At 41.9% G+C, this 15,823-nt stretch overlaps 1 protein-coding gene and 1 long non-coding RNA gene across 4 annotated transcripts in view; one reads left to right on the top strand and one right to left on the bottom strand.

The window, feature by feature from the left end:
- The window catches only part of LOC122561605 (1-phosphatidylinositol 4,5-bisphosphate phosphodiesterase zeta-1-like), an 81,996-nt gene that overhangs the window by 34,467 nt on the left and 31,706 nt on the right, over positions 1-15,823 (bottom strand). The gene's annotated exons all lie outside the window — the stretch shown is intronic.
- Positions 1-15,823, top strand: part of LOC148145895 (uncharacterized) — a 29,494-nt gene that overhangs the window by 1,551 nt on the left and 12,120 nt on the right. For both annotated transcript variants that reach the window (XR_015761179.1, XR_015761180.1), the window contains exon 2: positions 601-673. This is a non-coding gene — a long non-coding RNA (uncharacterized LOC148145895). The remainder of the gene's footprint in view (positions 1-600; positions 674-15,823) is intronic.

Below are 15,823 nucleotides of genomic sequence, written 5' to 3' on the forward strand. Positions count from 1 at the left end.
AATACTGTGAAATAATTTGTGAGAGAAATAAAAGCACAAAAGTAATGCTCTTTACTTTTCTTAATGCCGTTCAACTATACCGGAGTTGATGCTTAATGCAGGCTGAACAACGCATTTAAAAGATTGGAGAGGAATGCCCTCTTCTGTATGCAACAAATTTACCATTTTCAGATCAATCGGTGCAACTAGATAATTGAGAAACATTAGTACTGGAGATCAAGAGGCAAAGATATTTTTTTTAATACATTAAACTGCAGTAGAAGTGTTTAGGCCACAGACAATATCTGCCAAGAATCCATTTTATTCTCAAGCTAGAGTCTCTGCCTTACCCAAAATTATTTCCTGAATCCCAAATCCGAATCAGGCACTTGTAATTTTTGAAGGAGAAGTGGGGGTGGGTTCGTTACACTTTGCACATACATATTTTGTATATATTTGAAGACAGCTCCACATGTTGAAGGTGTAGCTGCCTTCAGTAAGGTCAAATGATTGCTCATGAAACATAACCTGTGCACATGACCTAACCATTAATTCTGATTTCTCTTCACAGATGCTGCCAGACCTGCTGAGATTTTTCAGCAATCTCTGTTTTTATTTCAGATTTCCAGCATCCGTAGTTCTTTCAGTTTCTTTTAAGCTCAACTGATGTCGTCCATCGAGATTTCTGTGACAGGTAAGGTGCCCTTTGGGATTGATAATGGTAGACATGAAGATTTATGAGAGTGGATTGACTCTTTTGTATTGTCAAATGTTTGAGGAATCAATCAAGGTAACTGCCAAAACATTGAAAAGTCCTGCCTTCAAATTAAAAGTAAAATGTGTGGTGAGAGAGAAAAAAAAATCAGCACTTGCTATTTCAATCTGTCTATTGACATTAACCTTTGGAAGATCATTACAGAATCCAAGCAGCAAAGTGGTATTTCACAATCTTTCAGTGTCCCATTGGGCTAACTTACAGTTGATTGTCAGCTTCAATTGCTAGTAAATTCTATGAAGCGTGGCTATGAATACATTTGTATGATTTTATAACAGATTAAATAGCTGAAGAAAGTTAATTGTAATGAAGGGCTTTTATGAATGAGAGATTTTTAACAGTGACATCATCAATAGACATTTTCAACTTTATCTTACTCCATTTCAACATGGGTCTTGAGATTTAATAATAATGGATATTGCTGAAACAAAAAAAAGAACTTGCTTGAAAAGCTCAATAGGTCTGTCAGTATCTGTGCAAGAAAGGCGAAAGTGAGTACTGCAGATGCTGGAGATTAGAGTCAAGATTAGAGTGGTGCTGGAAAAGCACAGCAGGTCAGGCAGTATCCGAAGAGCAGGAAAATCAACGTTTCGGGCAAAAGCCCTCCATCAGGGATGACTTATGACCTACTGTGCTTTTCCAACACCACTCTAATCCGTGCAAGTTAACGTTTCAGGTTCGGTGACCATTCCTCAGAACTGATGGAAGGGTCACCAGACTTGAAACTTTAACTCTGATTTCTCTCTGCAGATGCTTCCAGACCTGCTGAGCTTTTCCAGCAACTTCTGTTTTTGTTTCTGATTTACAGGATCTATAGTTCTTTCAGTTGTTAGAAGTCACATGACACCAGGTTATAGTCAAAAAGTATGGTGCTGGAAAAGCACACCCAGTCAGGCAGCATCCGAGGAGCAGGAGAGTCAACTTTTGGGCATAAGCCCTACATAATGTGACTTCTGATAACTGAAAGAACTATGGATTCTGTAAATCAGGAACAAAAGCAGTAGTTGATGGAAAAGCTCAGCAGGTCTGGAAACATCTGTAGAGGGAAATCAGAGTTAAAGTTTCCGGTCTTGTCACCCTTCTATCAGTTCTGAGCAGCGATCACCAGACCTGAAATGTTAACTCTGATTTCTCTGCACAGATCCTGCCAGACCTGTTCAGCTTTTCCAGCAACTTGTTTTTGTTTCTGATTTACAGGATCCATAGTTCTTTCAGTTGTCAGAAGTCACACGATGAAAAGCTTATGCTTGAAAAGTCGACTCTCCTGCTCCTCAGATTCTGCCTGACTGGCTGTGCTTTTCCAGCACCACAGTCTTTGACTCTGATCTCCAGCATCTGCAGTCCTCACTTTCTCCTAGTTGACACCAGGTTATCACAAGCTTTCGGTGCACTGCTCAGCCATCAGATGAAGTGGAAGGAAGTGCACTGGCACAGAATTTATTGGCGGAGAGATCACTGATAAATAATTCTAAGTTATTAAGAGTGCCTTTAATTAATCAGATCATAGGTTATCCCTTCACTTACTATTCAGCTGCTGACACTTTACTCATACCGTTTGACACTTTTGATCACCTGTAAGGACTAGTTATTCAGCCTGTCGACACTCCACTCACACCATTTGTACTATCTTTTCACCTCTTAATTACCTCAAATTATCTTGCAATGATCTCTCTGCCTATAAATTCGGTGCCTGTGCACTTCTCTCTACTTTACTTGACGAAAGAGTAGCGCTCTGAAAGCTTGTAATTTCAAATAAATCTGTTGGACTATGACCTGGTGTCATGTGACTTCTGACTTTGGGTTTTTATTATGAATACTGCTGAGTTGGCATGGATGATACAAAGGCAAAATAGAGTGGATGGACGGCATTGGTGGCATGATTTGCAACTAAGTAAGCACAGGGACTACAAAAGGCCATTGGGTAGATGGGTATAGGTTGGTATGAAGGATACATGGGGCCATGGCCATGGCAATGTTGGGGTGCATCAGATGGGACACAGGGAGTGTATGGGACAGGTAAGGAGGTGTGAGGGGCAATGCTGGGGGCAGACTGTTTTGTTCTGCTATGATTTTAACAGCTTCAACAACATGCCTAAACACCCAGGTGACCCTTTTCCACATGCTGCTGATGCACCCAGCAACTCTTATGGTGGCCTCTGAACTGATCTGGAGAAAACAGAACTGACTTGCTTCAACACCCACCCACTATGCTGCTCCCGTACCCCTAACCAGGAAATTAAAACAAGACCGGGTACTATCAACTAAACTGGATCTGGGGAGCGGGAATTTTCCGTAAAAGTTCATGCCTTGGATTAAAACATTTGAGTCCACATGAAATAGATGGTAAAAATTATGCCCTTAAAAAATATTTTTTGGTTTCTGATTTTGACATGTTTTGTTGATTTCCAGTAAAAATGTAAAGTAGAAGTCCATTTATCCTGGCTCAGAATTCTCTTATCTAACATGTATTGTCTTCAAATTCCAGTACCATTTTTCCCAATGACTAATATATACAGTACATTGATAATTCATCTCATATCTAAGTCTTAGATAAATAAGGATTTCTTATTGCCTCCTCCCATATAGATCATAGAACAGTACAAGCCCTTTGGCCCTCAATGTTGTGCTGGCCTTTTTTCCTACTCTGAGGTCAGACTAACCTATATACCCTTCATTGTACTAACTTCCATGTGCCTATCCAAGAGTTACTTAAATGTTCCTTATGTATCTGACTCTACTACCACTGCAGGCAGTACATTCCACAAACACAAACTGTGTACCTCTGACAGCTCCCCTAAACCCTTCTCCATTTATCTTAAAAGTTATGCCCCTTCATGATTTCTGCCATGGGGAAATAAAAGTCTCTGGCTATCCACTGTATCTCACCATCTTCCAAACAAATTTATTTAGATCTTTCATAATATTCAGTGTTCTGGGCTTGACCATTCTTTCCTGGTGGGCTATTCTATCTATTAATTACCACTTTAAAACAGTTTGGCAAATAAATTGAAACAAATAGATTAATTGGTCTGAAGTATGATTTTAAAAAAAAACAAGCTATGAAGAGGGTCTCTGGTGCTGTGAGGCAGCAGTGCTAACCACTGAGCCACAGTGCACCCTTTGTAGCACTCTACTTTTACAAAGTTACCTTGACTCTTTCACCTAATTTACAATACACAAAAAGGAAAAGCTTTAATCACCCCCCTCTAGGAAATGCACACCTTAACTACTCCACAGACACCATATGTTGGCTCCATGGATCCTGCTCCTCTAAAAGCAAAATAAGATATAAAAGACAATTCTACCCAAGCATTGGAAGATCTAATGAGGGGAATAACTGGGAGAAAGTGAGGACAGCAGATGCTGGAGATCAGAGTTGAGAGTGTGGTGCTGGAAAAGCACAGCCAGTCAGGCAGCATCAGAGGAGCAGGAGAGTCGACGTTTCGAACATAAACCCTTCATCAGGAATGAGGCTTGTGGACCAAGGGGGATGAGAGATAAATCGGGGGGAGGGGGGGGGGGCGGGGCTGGGAGGAAGGTAGCTGAGAATGTCATAGGTAAATGAAGGTGAGGGAGAAGGTGATAGGTCGGAGAGGAGGGTGGAGCAGATAGGTGGGAAGGAAGAAGGTGGAACAGGTCAAGAGGGCGGTGCCGAGTTGGAAGGTTGGATCTCGGATAAGTGGTGGGGGTGGTGGGGAGGGGAAATGAGGAAACTGGTGAAATCCACTTTGAAGCCATGTGGTTGGAGGATCCAAATGAGGCATTCTTCCTCCAGGCATCAGGTGGTAAGGGTTTGGCGATGGAGGAGGCCCAGGATCTGCATGTTCTTGATGGAGTGGGAGGGGGGAGTTAAAGTGTTTGGCCACAGAGTGGTGGGGTTGATTTGCGCATGTGTCCCGGAGATATCCTCTGAGAGAACAACTGGAGAATAACTGCTTATTGCACAGATGGAGTTTTCTGTCATTTAATTGGATCAGCTATGTAATGGGCATCAAAAGAACAGTAGTAAAAAAATTGACTCTTAATGCCTTAAGATTATATAGTGATTTCATTATGCCCTCAAAATGATTTTCAATAAATTTCCAAAGTATAAGTTGCCTTATAACCCTCTCATAGTTGTGATTGTTAATATTGTTCCAGTAATCAGCCATGAATTCGCTCCCTTGCTTTTTCTAGGTGGTACTGAGCAATGTAAACTAGAAGAAAGGTTTCATTTTTCATCCTCGATTAATGTTGAAATATCTCATCTTACAGAGGCTTAAACAGCAGGTGTCACATTGGCTCCAGCTCACAGGCTAAATAGAGAGGAGAGCAGGTTATGTAGCCTCCGAGGAGCAGGAAAAATCGATGTTTCAGGCATGAGCCCTTATGCCTGACAGGTCGATTCTCCTGCTCCTCGGATGCTGCCTGACCTGCTGTGCTTTTCCAGCACCACAGTTGCGACTCTGATCTCCAGCATCTGCACTCCTCACTTTCTTCAAATAGAGAGGAATTCACGATTCAGCAGCAAGTGTGGACATCAAAGAAGAACAGGACTGGGCTCTGTTATGATGAGCCGGTCAGCAAAAATGACACAAGAACAGTCTCTGTTAGCTGAGGAATTGCATGATCGATTTGTGCTCGTGAAACTGAATTCCAACTTAAAGACACAAAAATGCATTATGAAAATGGTTTCCAGATCCAGTAGCTTAGGTTTTTCAGGATCTCGTTTCAAGGAGCAGAGCTTCGTTAATTTCCCATACACCTACCAATACATAATATTTATTCAGTTCTCACAATACAAAACTGCAGCTCCTCTCATTGCATAATTTATTTTAATATCACTATAGCAACAGATCCCGTTGCATTCCAAATATTGAAGCATTCCAGATTTTGAATTATCTCTCAAGCTATGGTTTACAATTTGAAACGAGCTAACGGCGTTCTCTGTGACAGAAGCACAGAACCAGGAATTTGAGCATGGACAGAATTTGCAATTACACAGAGAGAATGCAGGGAACTAAGGGAGCAATTCCAAGCTTTTCAACAACAGTAGAAGTTAAAGGGAGTGGGGAAATCCAAATTGAGTAAGTTATCAAAAAAGTGAGAACACTGTCAATTGGGTGGAGGATCCAGTGAACACCAAATGAGGCCATGGTAGGTATGAACCAATGGTGGGTGTGAACTCTTAAGGGATGTTTTCATTTTGTTGAAATTTACCAGGGAAAAGTGCATAAATAATTAAGGCTTAATATTCTTCAAGCCATTATGTAAAAATTCAATTTAAACCAGGAAGATAATCAATTTTTCTGATGGACTGCTATTCAAGACAAAAGTAATGTATACCAGTTTCAGCATTAAGAGGAAGATAACTTTTATCGTCCACAAGCATATTCTTTAGTGGTAGAAAAACCCCCCACAAATTTTCTACAATGCAACTTAAACTATAACCTTAAAACCCCATTAATACATTCACTCAAATATGACAGTCAAAAGGAAGATGATTTGACACAAATGTTATGGATTGATAAATACAGACTAGTGAGGTATAGGTAGTCCCCGCTATCCTAAACTAGAGCATTCCCAGGAAACCTTTCCTAAGCCGGAAATTGCATAAAAAAGGTGCATGATTTATATGGGAAAACGAATCGCCGTTTTCGTAAAAGTGAAAACCCTCTTCAGATTCGTGAAAACAGCTACTAATATAGGTCTTTTGTCAAAGCAAAATTGCAGAAAGTGAACGTTCGAAAAGTGGGAGATACCTGCAAACAAAATTCTTAAGATCGAAACTTCAGACTGCAAGGTGGATTTTATCCTCACAGCTCTTTGGTTTTCGCAATGGTGACACTTTGATCTTCATTTTGCAGACATTCTTTGTCTCAATAACTGCTTGCTGCATTAATAGAACATAGAACATTACAGCGCAGTACAGGCCCTTTGGCCCTCGATGTTGCGCCAACCAGTCATACCAATCTGAAGCCCATCTAACCTACACTATTCCATGTACGTCCATATGCTTGTCCAATGACGACTTAAACGCACTTAAAGTTGGCGAATCTACTATTTTCTTGTATTAAAATCCTTTGTTCTAAGTTTATGGGTTATTGTCTTTTCACTCACACAGAGAGAAGGGAGAGCGAGGTTACCTGTTTTACTAGCGCTGGGTGTTTCTGATTGCACAGCTCTTCCAAGTCTGTAACAAACTACAGCTTCACCAATCTGAGGGCTGTTATCAGGCAGTTCAAAGATTTCCCACAATGTGCAAACAGGCCATTTGGCCCAACAAGTCCATACTGACCGGCTGAAAAGCATCCCACCCAGACATATTCCCTTAACCTATCTCTGTAACCCTGCATTTCCCACAGCTAACACACCTAGCCTACACATCCCTGAACACTATAGGTAATTTAGCATGGCCAATCCACCTAATTTGCACATCTTTGGGCTGTGAAAGAAAACCAGAGCACCTGCAGGAAACCAACACAATTTAGTTGAATCCACACACATGCAGTAAGGTTGGCAATTTTCTATCATGCTCATGACTTCTACCTTATAAATAGTAGTCAAGTATTCAGGAAACAGGATGTGAATACTCACCGTATGATTCCAGGCATTTACAATCACAGCACTTACATAGCTGATCCAGTTCAGTTTCCAGTCAAAAGTAAGCTCCAGGGTGTTCATAATAGATTCAGCAATGGAAGTTAATATTTTCAAACGTAAAGGGGAGATGGTTAGATTCTCCATTTTTGGCACACATGTTACTCACCGCTTATTAGTCTCAGCCTGAATAATATTCACGTCTGGCTGTATGTGGACACAAACTTGAGTATCAGAGAAGTTGCAAATGGTATAAAACCCTGTGCAATCATCAGTGAACATCTCCATTTCTGATGTTATGATGGAGAGAAGGCCATCGAAGTAGCTGATAATGGTTAGGCCCATATCCTGCATGTGACAAGTTTGACCTCCAACAAATTTAACCAGTTAGGTATGACTTCAACCAGGGGAGAGGCTTCCTTTGATTCTCACTGATTTCAATTTTAGTAGTTTCTGTGCACCAATTTGTGTATATCAGGCAAGTAAAAATTACATGTTTTTGAAGGAAAAGCAGCTTAATTAAAATTGAATTCAGGTTAATAGCGAACCAACAGATCCAAATTCTGGTAAAGGCAGAACAGGCAATGCGTGAGGTTGGTCACATGTGGAGGTTGTGGACTGGGAGGCTATCCTAAATTTCCACATCTGCTAGAACATTCTCTGGCTTTAGGTCACACTGGCCACTCAGCTAAAACGTGAGTTAGAGTAAATACAAACTTTTACGCAGATCAAGTCTTGGAACTATATTAATGGGTCAAAATCCCTGGAACTCCCCACCTGACAAAAATGCTGACCAATTAGGATGATATAGGCAGCAGCAATTCAAGATGATTCAGCACATTTTTCTCAAGGACTCTTTGGGATGGGCAATAAATAATGGCCTTGTCTGAAATATTCCCACAAAGAAGATATAACTGCAGTGGAAACAGTGCAGAAAAGATTGACTCAACTGATCTGTGGGGTGAAGGGGATACCTAATGAGGAAATGTTCAAGTTGGGCACTTGGAAGAATGAGGTGATCTTACTGAAACATAGAAGGGGCCTTGACAGTGTGGATGCCGAAAGGACGTTTCCTCTTGTGGAAACGGTTGGAATGAGATGACAAAATTTAAAAATAAGGGATCGCGCATTTAAAATTAAAAACTGTGAAGATCTTTATTTCTCTCTCGGAGGTTCATCAGTTATTGGAACTTTTTTTTTTCCAGAAAACAACGGAGGTTGGGTTATTGAATCTGCTGAGTTAGATAGAATCTTGGTTGACAAGACTATGGGGAGTAGATAGGTTAGTCATGATCAGATTAATCATCATCTTATCAAATAGTGGAGCAGACTACCATTTGGTGAATGGCCTTAACCTACTCCTAAAATTCATAAGTAGGTTTATATATTATGTTTGAAGATAGGCAAAGGGAGAAGGTCCTTTTGACGGAGTATTCAGGGTTAAATTTCAAGCATAACAATCTCTGGATTTTTCTCTGAATCGTGTGAATTTAGCAAGGAGACACAATTCTACCAATATCATATCTAAAGAGCTGCTGACAGAAAGAGAGGTTCCTTTTCATGAGACACTGCCAGCAGTACTGGGACATCAGGATTTGTATCAAAGGGTCAGACATGCTGTGAACCAGAATGGGAGCAATGTCACAACCGAACAACAAATAAAGTTATGGCAAAAACTGGAAACTAATTAAGACGAGTGGAATGTTCTACAAGTGAGGAAAGAAGCTTAAATATAAGGATAACCAGAAAGAAGAGTATGGATCAGACTAAACTGAGGAAGGAAAATAAATGGCCTGTGAATAGAGTAAAATGTGAGTGTCATGAACAGTTTAAAATAAAGTAAGAGGAGTTCCTATTAAAAATAAGTAAAACTGTCTGAGCAGCAGTACACACAATGCCCAGAATGATAGAGGGGAACTGAAGACAATAACATGATTGCAAGGAATCAGATATAAAACAGTTGGGATTGCTGAGACATGGCTACATTGAATTCGATACTGAAAATTAAATATTGCAAGGATAACGTATTTAGGAAAGAGGAAAATAGGGAGGTGGATTAAGCATTGCTTCCCGTGCCCTCGAAAAAACTGAACTCTCATCTCATTGAGTGAAATCTGGAGTGTGTGCCAGCCACATTCAATATCTTCAATGGAAGAGGGTCATTGTCCCTGTATCCTGCTCTTTAAAAATATTGTCTAGCCATGTCTAATCAGCATCTGAAATGTTAAACTATTAGGTGTCCATTTTAGCGCCTCCTGGCAACTTCAAATTGTGAAAATCAGTCATTAGCACCAAAACTACATGTTCAAACCAGACTTTCAAGCAAGCAGGTTTTAAGAGTACAATACCCAATTATTTAATGTCTGTTTCTTCAGTACATCTCTCACTCAGATGTGAAAGGGCAGTCACTAAGCCAAAGCTAGGTCTTCAAGGTCAGCCTTTCTGACTCCTCCCCACAATGCTTCAATGTTACAGGCAGACAAATCACACAGGCAACAAACTGAACACACTGACATCAGCCAAGGGGATATTTCAGTCACTGGTAGCTGATTTTTGCCTGAACTTGGATTCATTCCACACTGCTGGTCATGCAGCCTATGGCCCAAAATTTCCTCAGAGCTGTTCCTGCTCCAAGACTATGATTCTGCTTACGTGCATAAACAATAGCATTTCTGCTGCACATCTGGCAAAACTTGGCATGAGGTCAAATCTGAGTCATTATCCTTCACAAAAACAATCAATAGCTCAAAATGTTTGCACACTTTTCTCCTCCCATCATCTTGTTTCTCTGAGCTTTAAACAAGCTCCCATTTTCTATTTTATTTTGAATTCTCATCCACATCCTTCCAGACAATTTTACTTCAAATTTTTGATTTTCATCAAGGTTATCTTTCTATATATTTAAAATTAAATCGAATATTGGCCAACCTCCCAGCTTCAATAATTACACACAGACATATTCTGTACTTCCTCACTGAGCCACTTAGGCTCAGCATTTAACATCAAAGGCACAATTTTAACTTCAACCAGCTGGTGGAAAACTGATACAACATGGGGTAAAATCTTGTGCTCCCAGAGATGGTGAGCTTAGAGGCAGGAAGGTCACTTATATACCCAAATCTCACAAGTGCCTTGCCTCCACTGGATTAAAGTCCATGACAAGAAGGCCCACAATTGACCCTCACCCTCTGCCACCAAGTGAGACCTTTCAGAGATAAATGAAGGGCCTCAGCCCACGACTACTCGAATTAACTATTTGGCTCTGTTGCTCAACAAGTAAATCTGTGCAGGCATCAGTTAATGGGAGCATAGACCCTTCGATCAAAGACAATCAATGCCTGATTGGTCAGTCTCCTGAGAACCACACTGGTGTGTTTACCCCAAAATCCCCTGTATCCCTCTCCTGGTGATATCCAGGATAAAATAGCCCACTTGATTGACACAACATGCATAAGCATTCATGCCCTCCACCACCAATGCTCAATAGCAGCAGTAGATATTAATTACAAGATGTACTGTTAAAATAAGCCCCAAGATCCTCAGACAATAGCTTCCAAACCCACAACCAGTTTCATCTGGAAAGAAGGGCAACAGCTACATGGGAATACCAGCACCTGCAAGTTCCCCTCCAAACCACTCACCATCCTGAACTGGAAATATATCACTGTTCCATCAGTGTCACTGGGACAAAATCTTGGAACTCCCTCTCTAATGGCATTGTGGGTTCACTTACAACAGTTCAAGACAGCAGCTCACCCCCGCCTTCTCAAGAACAACTAGGGACATGCAATAAATGCAACACTTACATCCCACAAGAGAATTTTTAAAAATCAACTTCTTCAGATCCACCTACTCTTCAAATGGCATCAGACTTGATCCCAACAAAATAGAAGATGATGTACAGAAATGCCTGTAACTCAAGACAAATGTGACTTAAAGGTATCTCCATTTATTTAGTTTTTTATCCCTAAACATTACAATTGTCCTGGTGGATGTTTATCCCCTTCGAGATCTGCTCACAAAGATACATGAATCATGGAGCATGACAAACACCAACATTTCTTTTAATCTCAAAAGCATTTTATCTTCCAGCAAGTCTTCAGTATGTTATTCTAACCATATCTGTTCTTGCTAAAGTTTCCTTTGATAACCAACTTCCAATGTTACTGTTTTAAAATTTCAGATCAACTGAGATTCTGTGAAAGGTTCATGATGCAATTCTCCCCACTCCCACTCTCTTGGATAAAGCAGGAATCGGCTCAGATTGAAATTGCTCAGTTATCAATCACCCTCACACAGTGAAAAGACAACCAAAGCTAACCCTATGATCTCTAATCAGGTAAAAAAAAAAATACTAGTAAAGTCATGTTACAATCTGGAGGGAAAAACAAGGGCCTGGAGCTGTAGCGCAAAACCACACAATCCTGTGTGCAGAGTCAATGGCAGTGAGATTCAAGAAAGGATTGCTCCCGGAGGGGAGACACACCCCAAGTGTCCACTTGGTAGGGAACCACAGGGACACTGCTTGAAGCAGAAAACAGATAACTATAACTGAAGCAGGAAAAATCAAACTGGAAGACCGTTTTCAGTGAGGAGCCATATCACATGCATCTGATTGGTAGGATTCCACAAGGAGGCTGAACAGAAGAAGGAACTAGCCCAACTCAGTAACTCTTTCAAAAAGACTTAAACTCTTTCACCACTGAATTGTCGTAGAGCTGCTCAAATAGGGTTTAACAGTTGGCGGTCAGAACTGCTGAAACTGATGAAATTCATATTGATGCCATGGGGTTGGAGGGTGCTGAGGCGGAAGATGAGGCATTCTTCCTCCAAGCGTTGGGTGGTTAGGGTGTGGTGATGGAGGAGGCCCAGGACCTGCATGTCCTTGTTGGAGGGGGAGTTGAATTGTTCGGCCACGGGTCGGTGGGTTTGGGTGGTGCAGGTGTTCCAGAGATGTTCTCTGAAGAGCTCTGTAAGTAGGCATCCTGTCTCTCCAGCGTAGGAAAGGTCACATGGCATTAATGTTGATTTCACCGGTTTCCTCATTTCTCCTCCCCCCACCTTATCCCAGTTCCAACCTTCCAATTCAGCCCCACCCTCATGGCCTGTCCATCTTCCTTCCCACATATCCGCTCCACCCTCCTCTCCAACCTATCACCATTATCCCCACTTCCTCGCACTCTCAGCTACCTTCCACCCAGTCCCATCTCCTCCCATTTATCTCTCTACCCCCTTGGCTCTCAAGCTACATTCCTGATGAAGGACTCAAGCCCGAAACATCGATTTTCTTGCTCCTCAGATGCTGCCTGACCTGCTGTGCTTTTCCACGCCCCCACTTTTGACTCTAGAGAGTTAGTGGTTTTAAGATTTTATCTCACACCTTTCCCAGGATTTTATAAAGTAAATTTTGTTAGTAATAAATAGTTATTCCTGTTTTACATAAAACTAACAGTGTCAGGAGCCTTGGCAATAAATATAGCTCAGGAGCAATATATTGAATGACAAGTGAATTGGGAAGTTATTGCAATATCCACAAAACATTCATCACATGTTACAGCCCATAGTTCTCCACTTCATGGTTGTCTGTGTGATTAATTCAGTGTCCTTGATCATTATGATCCCTTCAAGTTGACCCCATTTGGAAGTAGATGCATTCTAAAAATGCCTAAGAGCATGTCTATTATAGAATGATAAGCCTACTGCATTTGCTTTTGAAGTCCTGGAACAAATCAAGCAAAGTGATTTCAACATAGAAAGGTAAACTCTCATGCTTTCAGTTTTGGAATAAAAAAGTACCACTGTTTGTACCGAACATAAGCTGTGGGAAATTGACTTGGATTTTCTGATGGCCAGACGACAGTTATTCTAATGTGGGTGACAGTTTTGCAAAGGAATTGCTGGAGAAATTGAAAATTTCCCCATGGCTGGAAACCTCAGAGAGTCTTCATTTAATTCGGAGAATTTGGTGATATCTGATTAAATTAAGTAAATAGCTACACAAGTTAGATGACGGAATTGTTGTCAGACCCCCTACTTCCTTCACACACCCCTAACTATCCTGACCTAATACTCCCAGGACTCAACTTGCCCTTCCCCCACTCTGCAGCTGACCTACTTCTGCTGCCGCTGGACCCAACCCTTCTCCTGCTCCACACATAGCTTCGCTTCCCCCATTGCTGGGCATGCTCCCCGTTTCCCCACCTCTGGGCACACTCCACCGTTACGGTGCTGAAGGACAGTACACCTGAACCTTTCACCTTCTCCCTCACTCCTTCTCCACTCTGCACCCAACCCTCCTTCCTGCACTGCTGGAGGCATTCACCCCCTTCTCTCAGTTGGACCCTGACACCAATCCTCTGTACCCCGCCACACCTGGTGAATCCTAGTTAGCCAACCTACCTTAAACATTGTATCAGTTACCTGGGCTGCTTGACACTCTACTCATTATCCAGTTGGCATCCAACCCAACTAATGACTTATGAACCTGGCACCCTGCCCACCCAATAGACTACTTATTTGGCATCCTTCCCTACCTATCTGGCACCCCACCCACACCCCTCCCAGCATCCTACCATCACACTTACCTTATGTAAGTACCATTTCACAGCAGCCACCAAAGTGGCTGTCAGAACCTTGTAACATCAAAATACGGCAGCTGACTGCTGTGAAAACTGGGTACGGTTTGCTTTCCTAAATAGTTCTGCACTTCATAAACACTGTCGGAATCTAAGTGTGGCTCTGCATTTCTGAAGGAGCCCTGAAAAAAGAGGGGTGGAGTGGCAATCTCATGTGAAATTGCCAGTGCCCAGAAAATGTGTCCCAATCCATCAGAAACTCTTTAACAGTGCTTCCCTACAACTATGATGGGGTGGCACAGTGACTAGCACTGCTGCCTCACAGTGCCAGAACTTGGGTTCAATTCCAGCTTTAGACAACTGTCTGCACAGAGTTTGCATGTTCTCCCTAGTCTACCTGGGTTTTTCCGAGCGCTTCAGTTTCCTCCCACAGTCCACAGGTGCACAAGTTAGGTGGATTCACCATGGTAAATTATCCACAGAGTGCAGGTTAATGCATTAGTCATGGGAAATGCAGAGAGATAGGATAGGGGGATGGGGATGGGAATGGGTCTGAGTGGGATGCTCTACAGAGAGTTGGTGTGAACTTGTTGAGCCAAATGGCCTGTTCCCACATTGTGGGGATTTTATTCTAACATCTACTTGAGAAGATCCAAGCGTATAATGTCGCAATCCAATACAAACCTGGCTCTGAGCTGACTATTAGACAAGGTCAAAAATCACACAACACCAGGTTTTGGTGCAATGGGTTTATTTTAAAAATTAGCTGTCGGAGCACTGGTCAAGGAGTACTTTCAAATAAACCCCCTGGTGTCATGTGATTTTTGACCGTCTTACCCCAGTACCTCCACGTTGTGACTAGTAGATTAAAAGTATTATTCTTTTAAGCAATACAGCATGGGAATAGACATTTAACACAACTTGTCCATGCTGACCAAATTGCCCAAATTAAACTCATCTTATTTGCCAGCATTTGGCCCATATTCCTCTAAACCTTTTCTGTGTAAACGTCTTTTAAATGATATAGCCATACCTGCCTCTACCACTTCTTCATCTCTCCACCACCCGCCCCCTCTCCCCCCCCCCCCCCCCCAACTCATCCCAGATCTAACCCTCCAACTCGGCACAGTCTTCTTGAACTGTCCTCCCTGTCCATCTTCCTTCCCACATATCCACTCCACCCATCACTATCAACCCACACCTGCACCTACCTATCACCTTCCATGCTACCTTCCCCCCCACCCCACCCCCTCACCACCCCATTTATCTCAGCCTCCTTCTCCCTCCACATTCCTGATGAAGGGCTCTTGCCCGAAATGTCAATTCTCCTGCTCCTCGGATGCTGCCTGATCTGCTGTGCTTTTCCAGTACCACACTCTCGACTCTAATCTCCAGCATCTGCAGTCCTCACTTTCTCCCACTTCCTCTGACAGTCCATTCCACATACGAACCACGCTGTGAGAAAAGGTTAACCTTTTTCACCCTAAAAATATGACCCCTAGTTTTGAACTACCCCACCTTAGGGAAAAGACCTTTGCTATTCATATTATCTATGCACCTCATAATTTTATAAACCTCTATAAGGTCATCCTTCAGCCTCCTATGCTTAAGTGAAAAACATCCCAGCTTTTCCAGCCTCTCCTTATAACTCAAAACCTCCAGACCCAGTAACATCCCTTTGCAACTTTAAAAATATGATTATATTCTGGTGACTGATTATTTCATCAAATTCATTTTTGTGAGACAAAACTAAAGATACCAGTAGTGCAACAGTTGCGAACACGTTAATCAGCATATTCAGTATTGTTGATGCTCCTCAGAAAATTATGGCCGACTATGACATAGTTCACTAGTGCACCCTTCCAAGCCATATGCAATATAGGGCGTATTCAAGGTGTAACCTCCTTTGCTCACT

The sequence above is a fragment of the Chiloscyllium plagiosum genome, unplaced genomic scaffold (assembly GCF_037043375.1).
Source record: "Chiloscyllium plagiosum isolate Xiang-an unplaced genomic scaffold, Cpla_swu_hap1 HiC_scaffold_23, whole genome shotgun sequence".
Classification (NCBI taxonomy): domain Eukaryota; kingdom Metazoa; phylum Chordata; class Chondrichthyes; order Orectolobiformes; family Hemiscylliidae; genus Chiloscyllium; species Chiloscyllium plagiosum.